Genomic DNA, 13,885 nt, shown 5'->3' with positions numbered 1-13,885 from the left:
CTTCCTATTCAACCACCTTGCTCATTCAATTCCCCCAGGAGCTGCTTTTAAACAGGGAATAATTCTATGCCAGAGATGGCATGGCCTTGCTCTGGAGCCTTAAGAGTCTGCGATGGGACTCAAGTCCTGGTGCCCGGGAAGATTCTGCAACTTACCCTAATCTACTGTGGAGACGTGTGGAAACACTGCATACCCCTCTGAGTAGCAGGGCCGGTAGTTTCAGAACCAGGACATGACGCACAGGCCTCTCTTTTTCTGGCCACCACTCAAAACTGGCCATCTTTCAAGTCACTGTATAAATGCAAGGAACACTGTTCCCCACTGTGGTAAATGCTTTTTCTAAAATATTAAGAGATTTACCAAGAAATGTTCTTTCTTCTTAGTAGTAAGAGGTACAAAGTAAAATAACTTTTCTTTTCCCTTGGAGGGGATATCCCAGAATACTCTAGACAATTGAATAAATTAAAAAAAAAAAGGAAAGTCCCTGAATTGTGCAGAGAATACCTCCCATCCTGTCTCACATTTGTATTTTATCAGATCTGATCCAGAATACTTACCAAGTCCTACTCAGCAGGTTTAATTTACATGATGTCATCACTATAAGAGACTAGCGTGATGCTCTGCAGAGTGTCAAGATTATCAAGGTCCCTTATGATTCTATTGTGACAGCGAGAGAAACGTTAGCAAAATCCTGGGACAGGGCTGTGTGTATGTTTTGCAGCTTATCCTTGGAGAATGAAAACAGCTTCCTGAATTTGATCTTTGCTCAGAGGTTGTTTCTTGACTTTACCATCACTTGTCATCTGGAGAAGCTAGAAATTTCAAGACCAGGATGTCTCAGCCTATTTTGGTTTAACCTCCTTTTTTTTCTCTTTAGTTTATCACTCTCCTCTCACATTTTAATCTGGAAAAAGAAGGTGAAGGAAAAAGAAGACATCAACGTTTTGCTCACACGTCTCCTCAGCTGGTTCTCCTGGTTCACAGGCACATGGGCTACTTTCCGCGTTAGTGTGGTGAAGCTATGCTAAACTTTATGCCACCACGTAATGAGAATAACCTTTGCCAATAACATTTCCCTCACCAGCCTTTAAGCCTTCACCTGGAGTCATCTCAAAAGACGTAATGCTTCTACAGTTTCTCTGTGGCTCCTTTAAGCTTTGAATAACACCCTCCTAAAAACCCTTCCAGGTTCTACTCACTACCTGGTTCTAAACCTACCCCCACATTTTGGGCTTGTGTTACAACCGAACGCTATTTCCAGGTACCAAAATCTGTATTAGTAATCTACTGCTGCGTGACAAATTACCCCAAAATCTAGTGTCTTAATGCAACAAACATCCATTATCTCACACAGTTTTGAGGGTCAGGAATCTTGGTGTAGCTTAGCGGGGTGGTTCTAGCCCAGGCCTTCCCGGTTGTTCTAGTCAAGATACTGCCTGTCTTTCAGTGCAAATATAAGAGCATTTACTTAAAATGCGAAATCACCAAATTTACACAATTTGCATTGTACAGCTTGTACACATGTCTGTACTTTGTTGTTACCGGAACAGTGAAAACGTTTCACAAAATTAACACAAATTTTTCAGTTTCACTTCTTGCTACATGTAACGCTCTCTACAGTTGTTTTACTAATAAGTAAGAAAACACTTGACAAGTGAAGGAACTCTGGGTTGTCCTGCCATTCCTTCTGGGTCATCATTGTCAATAAAAGCTGTTGGCTGACACAGAGGGACAATGCAAATAAAAATTGATAGAATAGGGTTCTTTGGTTGTCAGTGTTTCTCAGAGTGAACTGCCTTCTTTTTGAGTTCCAAGGCGTTGGAAGGTGTTGCTTCGTGGGGCTGTCAGCATCCTTGCTTACTCAGTCATAGACTTAAGAAGCTTACCCTGCACTCACTTGGCATCTCTGTGACTTCCCGTACATCGCGGGTCCCCTGGAATTGTGTCCTCATGGTGAACACTGCACACACATAGGGAGACAAACAATGCTGGTGTCTATCTCTTCTTCTCCTGCCCATATTCCATTGTCCCATCAGACTTCACATACAAAACCCAAGTGCAAAGATGAAATTATTCAGAATTTCAAGAAGGCTGCGACAGAGTATTCAACCAAGCTTCTGAACACGGGGCCCTGTGACCACAGAGGCTGCCTGGCCCTGATTCTGTCCCTGACCACAACCTTACACAGCACAGTTGCCAAGGGTAGTTACAGAACCAAGTTTAATGGGAGGTCATACAAAACTTTCCCTAAAACCTAACCCACTGGGTTCCTAAAACCCTTCATGTTGCTAAAGAACATCTTTTAGCAAATAGAAAACTCTTTAGCTACTTTTACGTGACTTTTTAAAAGGAGTTGCTCTGATTTCAATTCAAACGGCATGAAGGTAATGTATTAGTTCATTTTGTTTGTTTATAGATATTTTGTTTCTAGGAGTTTTACCATACTTTTGGGCAGCAGCCAGACAAGAGCTATACTTGGGCTGACTCCCAGTTCTGAAAATTGTGGACCCAAGCCCAAATTTCAAGGTCAAGGACTAGGGACTGTTTGGCTGCTCAGAGCTGTTAGAGTTGAGAGAGGGCCCCGGTGACCTCAACACTGAAGAGAGAAATCTTAAAGGCCGTTGATTTGTAGCAACTCGTTTCCTACCACTTTGAGCTTTCACAAGGGGAATCCATTCGATTTTAAGATGGAAGGAAACCCCCTGAATACAGAAGTTGGTCTTTTTAACCTGGGGTTAAATATGAAGGAGATAAAGCCAGGAAGTCAAGAGTAAAGGGAAGATTAAATGATCTAGACCTACTAAAGGAAATCCGGCCAATAGAACTAAGGATCTAGGGAAAATGGTAGATAATCATGAACTTCTATCTTTTGCAAATGATCGTAGAGTTAATGCCAGTTCCATGACTCTAGGAGAGCCACACCGTCTTGGTTTTGTTAGTGTTTGACACAGCAGTCATACCTCTTGAGTTATTGAGCCATCATCTTTTCTCATTTGACCTGAGAGTATTATGAAAATGACCATAATGGTCCCAGAATCTCTGGAAGACAAGAGAAAAATATCACTCAACTATGTGAAGGGTAAGGCTAAAGTTCAGGTAGACCAGAATGATTACACAGAAGGCACAGATGTGGGCAATGACAAAGCTGAAAGTAAACCCTGAGTTTCCTGCCCACCAAACCTACGCTCTCCATTCAAATACATTTGGGCCTGTACTCGAGGTGATTTTCTCTGAGGTCTTACATGCATTTTTACAAGGTCTGCAGTGTTTCTGCACGCCGTTACATATGTTTTAGTAATGCTGATGGTTAAGTTTTGCATGTGTTTTATTTTATTCCCCTAGTAGTCTTAAAAGTAGGACAAGAATTATTTAAAGGGGAAAAGAGATTATTATTTAAGTTTAAGAGTCCCAGTAGGATGGCAAAAACTTGGAAAGTGCAAAGAGTTCTAGATTCCTATTAAGTGTGACTCAAAAGCCACCCTTGGTTTTACACTGTCTCCATCTATAATTTCACTTCTCCGTAGCATTTTTTTTTCAGACTTGCACAGCAGCTAATCCTCATAAAGGAAAGCCACACATGAAATTTAAACTCCAACACTTTGGCTACAGTTCCTGTAGGAAAACATCTTCCCCCTCTCCATGACTATACTAAATTGACTACATGGAGTTGAGTCAAAGTTTTCCCTTCATTATTTACCTTGGGATAGAATCCAAGCATTAACTAAGAAATATGTAGAAAATCAAGTGTGATCAGACACTGATTATCTACAATATGCTTTTTGTGGCCTTCAGAAGCCACACTTCAAGGAAGGAAACATATCATTGCGGGGGAAGTCCTAACAACAACACATCTAATTTAGCTATGTATCTAATTCTAGCAAATATCAAGGTATGTGCAAGGTGTCCATCTATGCTTGTAAAGAATTCCAAAGAAGTGTTGTGAACAGGGACAGACTTTATGTTTCATTTTATGCAAAAAGGGGTCAGATATTAGAAGGCTTCCCAAACTTTCTTCCCAAATGGAAATTTTAAAAATCAGAATTTTTAATGCCTTTTGCCACAACATGGATGGAGCTAGAGATTATCGTACTAAGTGAAGTAAGTCAAAGGCAAATATATGGTATCACTTATATGTGGAATCTAAAAAATTGATACAAATGAACTTATTTACAAACCAGAAATAAACTCACAGAAATAGAAAACAAACTGTGGTTACCAAAGGGGAAAGGGAAAGGGATGGGGGCGGGAGAAGTTAGGAGTTTGAGACGAACAGATACATACTACTATATATAAAATAAACAACAAGGACCTACTGCATAGCAAAGGGAACTGTATTCAATATTCTGTAATAACTTACAATAAAAAAATCTGAAAAAGAATATATAGTGTCTGTAAAACTGAATCATTTTGCTATACCCCTAAAACTAACACAACATTGTAAATCAACTATACTTCAATAAAAACAAACATTTTAAAAGCCAGAACTTTATTTATTTTTCTCCCCAAATAAAAATAAAAATTAAGAATCTTATTTTCTCCCTGAGTAAAAAATTTCTCCCCAAATCCTAACTAAGAAGAGAAAGACAAAAGCTTACAGACAAAGGTTTGCAGAATCCCCGTTTTAGTCTGAGTCATCAAACTCTTAAGAAGTTCAAGTCTGAAAAGCATCAAGACCAGTGGATTTCACATTCCCTTACTTGGAGCCCCAGGATCTCTCCGAGGCCACATTGTAGAACAAGGAAAAGACCATGATAGGAAGCTGCCAGCTCACTACTCCTACTTCAACTGCAAAAGTCTTCCTTTTTATCACACTTATCTGGGAATCCATAAAAAATTGTGTTAGCACAGGGAAATATACACAAAATGTTATGATAAATCACAGAGAAAAAAATGTGACAATGATTGTGTATATGTCCATGAATGACTGAAAAATTGTGCTGAACACTGGAATTTGACACAACATTGTAAAATGATTATAAATCAATAAAAATGATAAAGTAAAAGAAAAAAAAATGTGTTAGAAGAAAGAATTCTGCTGCTAAGAAAACCGAAAGCTATTGATACAATAAATACCCTCATTTCTTTAGGTAAAGAAATTGAGACCAAGAGAGGTGAAAATGAATTTTAATTATCATTTGGCTACTCAACGTAGTACTATAGATCAGTCTAGAAGCCTCCACGACCCACCAGCAATAGTGTTTATACCACATAAACTCGAGGTGTATGAAAAGTTATTGTCCAGTTTCAGGCACTACTTCTTCCTGATGCTCCATTTGCTTATTTCCCCCTTTTGGTTATGAAAGCAGCCTGCTAGTTGTCTATCCAGTATCAAGTTCCCCCTCTTCTTTAATAACTGAACTCTAAATTTATTCTAGAACATAAGATGCCCAGCTCAAACACTACATTTCACAGCCTCCTTTGCTATCAGGAGTGACCATGTTGCTGAGTTCTGGCCAGTGAGATAAAAGCAGAATTATTTTATCTCCTTTGGGAGGTCTAGGGTGTGGAGTCGATAGTTGAAGCCTACAGGGACCGAGCAGACACAGAAGGTACTTTGGTTTCAGATGATTTCTCGAGGACTCCCTACCAGCCCTCTGTTATTTAGGAAAGTAAACTTTTGCATGTTGAAGCCACTTGTGATCTCCACACATGCCCTATGCCCTATCTCTGCTTGTGTTTTCCAGAAAACAACTGATCTTTTTCCTTACACCCATTATAAATACAAACTTATTACCTCTCTACTTCACTCTTTCAGAGTCTCAGGCCCTTCGAGATAACCTAGCAATATTTTCAACAATGTCCAACAATTAATATTTCCCCTTCCCTACAGTATTTCTCAAGGACGCTCAGCATTTCAATGTATAAGCAGTCCCTTTAGTAGGGTTCAGGGTTGAACATAATGTGACTCACTGGACAGATATTTTTATGGTGGTGGTTGGGGGGATGTTTATTTTCCCCTTGGACTTCACCTTGCAGACAGCCATCTGCTGAAAATTCTTGGTTTTAAAGCACAGGCGTGTGGGAAAACCCAACTGCTTCACTTTGAAACAATCCATTCATCCAAAAACGAACGATTCCTCTGTGCACCAGGTAGGAAAGATTAAGACTCCGCCCTTCAACGTTTCTACAGGCTAGTAAAAATTGTGCGGCATTTTCCACACGCACAAAATTCTGGAAGTTCTAAGGGCAGCCTCCATAGTCACTAAGCTGTCTCATGAGGGGAAGAGCAAGAGGACAAAGCCGCCTGGAGCAGTGGGCTAACACTGGGACAAGAAATAAAATGGAATAGGCAAATGGGGCCATTTGATGAGAAGTTTGAACCTGTTCTGCCCAGCAACAGGGAGACACGGGAGACTGTTAAAGAGAAAAGTGACAGAATGAAAGTAGTTCTTCAGGAAAGGGTAAAAAGAACCTTCTTTTAGTCAGAACTTATGTCAAGAATTGAGAAATCATCTGTTTCTGTCTTTCAGAACTACCTACCAGCAGAAAGTATTGCAGGGTATGTGTGTGTGTGTGTGTGCGCGTGTGTGAGAGAGAGAGACAGAGAGACAGAGAAACAGAGAGACAGAGATAGCGACAGAGACAGAGACAGAGAGAGACAGAGAGACATACACAGAGAGAGGGCAATATTTAGTGTAAGACATGGAGAAGGAAATTGGGAAACCAATTTAGTATAAAGATATAAACCTTACCAACAATATGTTTAACCTCACTAGAAATCAGAGAAATGAATATTAAAACCATAATGGGATAAAATTAGACTGGCAAAAATGTTAATAGGTTGACAATAGCAGATGTTAGCAAGGATGTGAAAAAATAAAAACTCTAATGCATTGTGTATCTTGAGTACATATTAGTATAACTACAATTTGACAATATCTATTGAAGTTAAGAGTATATGTCTCTAACCAAAATAAAGATATATATCAACAGGAAAATGAAAAAAAATACTAACGAGAAGTGTAAATCAATGGACTAATAATTTATCAACGTGGACAACTCTTCCAAACATAATGTTGAGTGGACCAAGCAAATTACAGAAAAAGATATGCAAAAATATGCTTTATATAAAGCTTATAAACATTTGAGTCACTTCTGTGCACTAATTTTACAAAGAAATCCTTGAGAATAAAATGTATGTGATTTAGGATAGAGACTACTTTCAGGGGCCTGGGGAGATGATACTGGGGGTAATATAGAAGGGCTTCAAATTTACAGAACATTTTTTATTTCTTATGCTGCATAATGGATCGTGAGAATTCACTATATTACTTTTATATCTTTCAATGTGTCTTTAATCTTTAATAAATTTTTAAAGCTTTACTCATAATATGACATGCACATCACAGGCCTCCTGCAATAGTCGAATAGTGAGGGACTGGCTGGTAATATACCATTTTTTCAGGGAAGTCCCACTCTACATGAGAAATATCTTTATGATTCAAGAAAAAGATGGCTTTTTACTGGATATTCTGAAATTTCCAGGGGGTTACTAGAATTTCTAAGAACGGCCCCTCTGAAACTAGAATGATGCTTTTTCATGCAAGAATGTATTTCAGAAGTGTCTTAGAGATGGGCTACTTCTTGACCACATCTATAACCAGGAGCACCTAGGCAAGATGTTGACTGTGACGATGCACGCTGATGTTCTGCCTATAAACTGGCAAAGGTACCTTTAAAGCTGTTTAGGAACTAAACACAGGTCTTATTATTCTATTTCCTGACAAAATAATGAAGACGGATGGATCTGAGGCTTCCCTAGAGTGCCCCGGAGTCTCTAGAGATGGGGTTTTTACTATCAAAGCATGCTCTTGGCTGCCCCACTCCAAGATCAATACAAAATCCAGCCTTGGATTTCACATTAGGTGGCTCCTGGCGGCCCTTTTCAGGCTCCCAGTCTCCTCTTTATGTACCGCGTGGCCATGTTGTCTTCTGGGTGGTGTCTCCCTCCAAGGACAGAATCAGGTTTCTCATTAGTTTGCAAAATCGCCTAAGTATATTCTCAGCTGAAATTCCCAGCCCTGGCTGAGTCACACTGAAGATCCTGTTGAAGCCAGTCTGAGCTGCTTTCTCGTGTTTACAGTCACAGGAAAATGAAAGACTGAACATTTGGAATCTCACCCGCGCTTGAGAGGTGTCCACGGGACACCTTTGATCTTTGATCAGCTGAGGGTTTATTGCAGTGGTCTCTCCTTTTAATTAGAAACCATTGAAATCCACCCAAGAATTATGACTGAAAACAGGAGACCGGAGTTAAAATTAGAATTTCTGTGTTTGTCAGGGAAGGAGGCAAGGCAAAGATGTTAGAGCCACTCGGTAAGCACTAAATAAATCATGTTCCCTTGCTCTGGTGCAGAGGGACCCAGCACTTCCTCTGCTAGGCTCAGATGATCGACCTCTATAAAAACCTTAGCAGGCACTTAGGTCCTCCCAGGAACGGAGCTGGGATGAGGTCACAGAGCGCCCGAGGACAGCACCCCCCTCCCCATTCCCATGGCAACTGTCAACCACACAGGAACAGAAGAGAGGTCTTGGGTTTGAGATTTCCCTCGGAATGCCTCCTGGGATGGAACTGCCTTATTAAATTTCAAAGATTCAGGTACTGAGACTCAAGGGGGAAGGGCTGCTCTTCTATTGTACTGGGGTGGGGAAGGGAGCCATTTTCCCCTCACCTGGAAAACGAACCTTGGTCAGCTGGTGGAATTTACAGTTTGGCATATTTTGCTCAAAATGGTGCAGAATTCCTCATACAAGTAGTGTTGCTCAGAAATGGAGTGGCCTCTCTCGGAAATTCAGGCATCCTCTAACAACGTAGTAATTCAAGCAGAGGATGGGTGTCTAACGAGCAAAGATAACACAGGCAACAAAACAAAACAACAGTAGAAGCAAAAGAACAAAAAGCCAAAACCGACTGAGCTGAGGAAGGTTCCTGATGACACTGAGGTTGTGTCTCGATTGCCTGCAAAGCTCGGAGTTGCATCTATTAGGGTTCATGACCGATGGTGATATCCACTCATGCAGGCCAGTGCTAGAAGGGATAAACAGAACGCACGGGAAATTCAGAGAGCTAAAGAAGTAGCACGGGGCAGGTGGAAAAGCAGGTTACACGGAACAGAGGTTCTGTGGGATCTGGCTTTGTCTTTGTTCCCAGGTGTCTGAGTGACCTTGGACTCGTTCTTTGAACACTCAAGCCTCTGTTGCCTCATGTTGTGTAAAATGAGGAGACTGGTCTACATGTTTTCAAATACCCTTCCTTGCTCTTGGAATCCAGGACTCCCATCCCTGACAGAGCTACAGAGCCCGTGTCACGAAGAGAAATTCAGCACTACTAGTTCCTGAAGACAAGCCTCAACTCAAGAAGGTTTGAGGTAGAGATAAATGATAATTGAAGTGATCAGTTTCTCCTCAAAAAAGGAAAAATATGGTGATAACTCCGAAACTTTGACTCTTTTGATTTGGACTTTTCTGGACAGAAGGAAATGGTTAAGTGCCAGTTGCTTCTGTCTTCTTGTGTTCTCTCTTCCTTTGTGTTCTTGACAGCAAGTTACTATTTCTGGAGAGGGATGAGGTATAGATACCTAAGTGAACAAAGGTCAGTTGGTGAAGCTCTTCTCATCTTTATTTTAGCCGGGGTAACACCGAACAGATCAGGACATGAGAACAGATTTCCCAGCGGCTGATTCTGACATTCACTCCTCATGTCTTTAGAGTCCACTATCCAACGCAAGAGAAGAGAACCGTTGATCCAGTTAAGTAGGGTCCGGAAAACTGGTGGTGTATGTAGGCGATCCACTCTCCTTCAGAGGATAAAAGTATCTTTCATACTTTTCTCCAAAGAGCAAAGGATTGATTCTGAGTTTCGAGTTCCTAGTTCTAGCCAGGGCACACTCATCGAGTTTAATAGCCTCTCTAGAAAGAAACTGAGCAAAATGCTTCTGCCAATGATGTGATTTTCAACGTCACAAAATCCCAGAAGTCATCATAGTTCAGGAAGGGTCACGTTCTGCTCACACAGGGTAAATGGGAAATTGGTTTTATTTCATATCATTAAAACCTATGATAAGAAACTCAAAGATGAAACGTATGAAGCGTGTATGACAAATGAAAGTTTTGTATTTCCAGTACGTTCAATACATTTTGTCATTATTGAACTTAATACCACACGTGATATATGAAATGGGAAATCGAGCCAATTCGGTCCTGTCATTTTTATTTTATAATTAGGAGTGGTGTATAATATATGGACATTTGTGTCTTTTTTTTTTGTAAGAGCCTGTAATTTTGAGCCAAACAAAACCCCCAATTAGTACAGATTTGAGTTAACTCAGCAGTTTGTGAGTTAAGGGGGAAAAACTCAATGTCAAATGACATTTCGTAATTTAACGAACATGAAATGTTTCTCCCCTGCGGTGGTGATTGCTGGGATTTCCTGGTACTTACATTTCACCTCAAAGAATTCCCATACCCCACACAAAAATAAGCATTACCTTTTAATATTTCCAGGATGATAAACCTCCCTGGCAAATCGAGTTAGCTTTAGAAATCTCAGTGTCTTCCGACACATTCATCCTTGCAGGAATAGGAAAAGATTTGTAAAGCACTAAGCAACAAATACATACTATTTGTCATCTGCAATACGTTTATGAGAACAGATACTGCAGGCCAACTCTTTCAAACAACTTAATTTCATTCTTGAAAAACTGTGTTTGCTACCATACTTTAAGCTTAGAAGAGACAACACAGTTCAAAATCCTTTTATTTTTCTTTCTTTAGCTTTTTGGCCTCACTGTGTATATTCCTCTTTAAAGATGCCCTCTGAATATACACAAGATCTTATGGTAGCTCACAGAGAAAAAAAATGTGACAATGAATATATGTATGTTCATGTATAACTGAAAAATTGCGCTCTACCCTGGAATTTGACACAACATTGTAAAATGATTATAAATCAATAAAAAATGTTAAAAAAAAAGATGCCCTCTGTTCTTTTTTCCTGTCTTCCGTGGGTAGCAGTGGAGATGTTCTTATTTGCATCTTTTCTTCCTACGGACACTCTCACTCCCCTCGTCATCAGGAAATAGGAGAAACTTCATCCACTAAAGATGGATCTCTAGCAAGGAGGAGGCAAAGAGAATGTTCCCTGCATTTCTGGGGAGATTAAACTGTGGTTTATTCTTCAGTAATGGAAGATTCCTCTTAGAGGTCATGAGAAAACAAAACAAAACAAACACCAAAACCTAATGCTGAGGGAGCCAATCTAAGTTCCGCAAGCTTAGAAAGTTTTTGTTTGATTTTGTTTTGTTTTAATAAGTCCCAGCCTCTCCAATCTGCTCACTCACCCTCCAAACACGTCTTCAGTCTCTCAATCGTCAAGCACCTAGTGCCCTATGCTCTTCCTTAAGCCTCAGTAAAAACCTAAAATTATTTTTTGGATTCATCTTGGGGTGTAAATGATAACAACACAAAGCATTTACTGTCTGAAAGGCCATTGATATTTAATGCGGGAGGGGCTTTGTGTTACAGGCATGACTTCTTCTGAGAGTATCCAGTGCAGCCATGGGTGGGGTGATCTGCCAGAGAACTGAGCCTTTTCATTCCTCTCTCTGCCAACCATGCAGGCTACCTATGCATGAAGTCAGTCCAGAGCCAGATTTCTTTTCACCACAAAGACAAGGTTCAAGGTCCGACCATTTATTTGCTCTAATGTATTGATTTCATCAAGGATGGAGGGAGAGTGAAGTTGAGAAAACTAAAGCCTTTGAGCAGACAAGGAGACGTCCCCTTGGTATGGCAGGATTCAAAGACCTTTCCAGCCAGTACAGTGAAGACACCTAGTTTAGGTTGCTAACTACCATCCTACAGAGCATCTTCTGAATTCCTGGAGTGTGATCCTTTTGTGGTCTGTAAAAGTTACCCTAAAGTTAATTTTGAAAGATGACCACTCCATTGTCTACTTCTCGCCGTCCTGTTCCGCGTACAGCTGGAAGTCCCCAGAGTGGTCCGTCTGAAACGTGAGGACTCATGTTAGCAACTTCACAGGGTTGGCAACTGTTACTTTCTGTCTTCTCTGCCATTTACAGTCTCCCAGTGGTTCTAGTAACTGAGGGATACAATATGCATGGCCACCCAGTGACAAAGAATGGAAGCCTGTTGCATTTTCTAGAAAGGTAGAACAGGAAAATCCTTTGATTCTTTGGTGGTTCTTGGAGGAAATTATTTTCCGTACTTCAACCAGTTGTCAAGTCCCAAGCAAATGGGAAAATAAGATATTTTAGCCCTGTGCTGGCCTCAGCTAATTTGATGTGCTCTGTGGTTGCTAAATGTTTAGAAGTAGAGCTGCCTCAGACACCCAGATCTTAGAAGTAGATGACCAAGATGCTGTCCTTTGTGTCTGTACATCAGGAGGAGACTTGCATTAAAGAAGTCAGGCCAGGGGTGGGTGGTCACTTGGGGGAATACGTGGGAGGAAAGGATGCTCATCATTTTATCCCTCGTGGAGAAGAAGCCAAGGACACGTGCTTTCTGTAACTAAGAGAATGAGGTCCAGTAAAAGACCAGGTTGCTTTGGAGCTGTTCATGTCAAGAAGGGAGAAAATTCTATAACAGTCCAAGGAATGATGAAAGCAGTGCACAGGAGGTTCTTAACATGACTGAGGTTTCTGTCCATTTAAGCAGCATTCCTAAAATCCCTTGGCACCACTTTCTACTTTGACCTTTCATGATTTGGGGCCTTAAAGCTAAAAAACTAAACTAAAAACCCCTGTAATACTTCGGCACCAGAGGGCTGACTCAGGAGAATTTTTATCCCAAGTCCATAGTTTTCTACAGCTTTTGTTGGCTTAGCATTATCTGTAAAATATCTAAACACATTTTGGTTTGTTCATAATTTTACTGTAAAGGTCTAGGACTAAACCAACAGAAACTGCTCGCTGGGGGATCGTTTCACTCACTGGAGCCTGGAAAATTAAGAATCTCTTTACACTGAAGTTAGTAAGACAAAAGTGTCCATGAGCTGTGGCTTTCAGGATCTTCTGCAGTCTTACCATCTGCAGACTGGGGCACAATCCAAATATTCATTACAGAAACAAAGAGCAAGTATGAATTTCTGAATAAAGCTAATGCCAAAATTTCAAAGAATTATCCAATGTCCGTTTATTTATTTTTTCTTCAAGATGCAGCTTGATCATCTAGCCCATAAAACTCTGCAATGCTTGCCCTTGTCCTCTGTGTACGCCTGCATCACTCACTGGTCTATAAATATTTGGGGATGGAAACGGGAATCATGCCAGTCAGTTTAAGTAGAATGGGGTTTAATACAGAGATTTGGGTGCTCGCAGAAATGATAATTATAGCAGAATGAGCTACAGGCTGATGACCTAGGAGTATCTCCAACAAGATTTCCTAAATGCTCCAACAGAGGGGAAATTTATCACCGCCACGTTCACAGCACAGGACCCACCAGGGGACTGCTGGGCTCTCTCCCTATCTGTAGAGCTGGAATTCAGATTTTTGGAAAGCGTTACTACCATGTCTTTAATGTCCCTCCATACCCACAAAGTTAGTGACTAGACACTGCACTGTGACTACAGAAAAACCCATCTTCACAAAGTGGCTTCAAGCAAAAGCAAGCGTCCCACCTCTGCCTTCCAAATCTCCTGTAATGCCTCAAACTCAAAGAATCTAATTTGCATTCAGAAATCTACTTTTCAAAGAGGCTGGATGTGTATGCTCTAGAGCACAGAAAAGCACAAAGTAATTTAGGAGAGATACGTGTGAATTCACCATGGCAACCATAAACACCTATGTTACTATTAATTATTGTTGGGTTTCCTCCACTCACATTCGTTTAATTTTTTTTGCAAATAAGAATGTATCTCAAAGCTCT

At 40.5% G+C, this 13,885-nt stretch overlaps 1 long non-coding RNA gene across 1 annotated transcript in view; it reads right to left on the bottom strand.

Moving 5' to 3' along the window:
- Positions 1-11,547: 11,547 nt before the first annotated feature.
- The window catches only part of LOC140689456 (uncharacterized), a 51,951-nt gene continuing 49,613 nt past the window's right edge, over positions 11,548-13,885 (bottom strand). Inside the window, exon 7 of the long non-coding RNA XR_012064426.1 lies at positions 11,548-12,004. This is a non-coding gene — a long non-coding RNA (uncharacterized lncRNA). The remainder of the gene's footprint in view (positions 12,005-13,885) is intronic.

Source organism: Vicugna pacos, chromosome 26, assembly GCF_048564905.1.
Source record: "Vicugna pacos chromosome 26, VicPac4, whole genome shotgun sequence".
Taxonomy (NCBI): Eukaryota; Metazoa; Chordata; class Mammalia; order Artiodactyla; family Camelidae; genus Vicugna; species Vicugna pacos.
Note: the sequence above shows the minus strand (reverse complement) of the source record. Positions and strands in the feature narration are given on the sequence as shown.